Source organism: Euphorbia lathyris, chromosome 9 (assembly GCF_963576675.1).
Source record: "Euphorbia lathyris chromosome 9, ddEupLath1.1, whole genome shotgun sequence".
Taxonomy (NCBI): domain Eukaryota; kingdom Viridiplantae; phylum Streptophyta; class Magnoliopsida; order Malpighiales; family Euphorbiaceae; genus Euphorbia; species Euphorbia lathyris.
Window position 1 is genome coordinate 55,885,439 of NC_088918.1, and position 1,327 is coordinate 55,886,765.

Sequence of the window (1,327 nt, forward strand, 5' to 3'; positions counted from 1 at the left end):
AGATTCGTGAGCCAGTGAAGCTCACATGATGTGGAGGCCATGGCTCTGTATTCCGACTCCGAGGAGGACCTAGAAACGGTGTTCTGTTTCTTTGATTTCCAGGAGATGAGGGCCGATCCGAGGAAGACGGCGTACCCGGTGATTGATTTCGGAGTTTCTTGACAAGTCCCCCAGTCTGAATCCGTGAAGGCCTGTAGTTTCAAGTCGTTGCATGTGGGAACTACATCATCAACATATACTAGCAACATGGTCACCTGTCCTGCATATTCCTTTGTGAATAAGGATGGATCGGCCACTGATTGAGAAAACCCCATATGTTTGATGGTGCCGGTCAACTTGGCGTTCCACTGCCTGCCTGCTTGCCTGAGCCCGTAGAGGGCTTTATTGAGCTTACATACTTGCTGAGGTCTTTTCGGGGATACTCCCGGTGGCATTGTCATATAGACATCTTCGCTCAGCTCCCCATGTAAGTATGCGTTATCAATGTCAAGTTGATGTATGTGCCATTCCTTTGCAACTGCTATTGCTAATAGAGTCCTGATGGTGGTGAACTTTGCTATAGGTGCGAAGGTTGCAGTGAAGTCCACTCCCTCTTGTTGGGTGTAGCCCTTGGCAACCAACCTGGCTTTGAACCTGGCAATGCTTCCATCGGATTTGTGTTTGATTTTGTAGACCCATCGGCAGCCTATGGGTCTTTTACCCTTTGGTAAGTCAACTAAGCTCCATGTTTGGTTAGCTTCTAGTGCAGCCAGTTCCTTGTTCATTGCCTCCACCCATCCTCTTTCTAACTTGGCTTCTTTATATGTTGCAGGCTCCCGATGGCAGGAAAGATTAATTGAGAAAGTTCTCTTGGCTGGAGAAAAACCCTCATAAGACAAGTGTTTCCATAAAGCATGCGGGGAATTAGTCAAGCATGGCAGTGTGGAGCCTTGGACCAATGCCAAGTGATAGTCTCTGAGATAGGTTGGAAGTTTCCTTGTTCTTTGTGGCCTTGTGTTGATTTGTTGGTGTTCATGTGCTAGTATCTCTGGCTGCTCGATATTGTCTTCGATTTCTTGTATTGTGTCAACATGTTGTGTTGTCTCTGTTGCACCTTGTTCATCATCTGCACTGTATGATTCATCCTCATCTTCGTTTATGCATGCTTTATGGAGTAACTCCAACTCTTCTTCACTGCAACATGATGTTTCATTTTTCTTGTGTTCTTCTGAAAAACGGAAGAAGTTCTCATAGAACTTTACTTGCCTGGAAAAGAAAACAATGTTAGTGCTTAGATTCAAAAGTTTGAATCCCTTTGTGCTGTGTCTGTATCCCAAGAAAATGCACT

At 45.3% G+C, this 1,327-nt stretch overlaps 1 long non-coding RNA gene across 1 annotated transcript; it reads left to right on the forward strand.

Moving 5' to 3' along the window:
• The first annotated feature begins 413 nt into the window (after nucleotides 1-413).
• Nucleotides 414-1,078, forward strand: LOC136205484 (uncharacterized). Its single transcript, XR_010675972.1, has 3 exons — nucleotides 414-466; nucleotides 563-706; nucleotides 812-1,078. It is a non-coding gene; the product is annotated as an uncharacterized lncRNA (long non-coding RNA).
• Nucleotides 1,079-1,327: the final 249 nt, after the last annotated feature.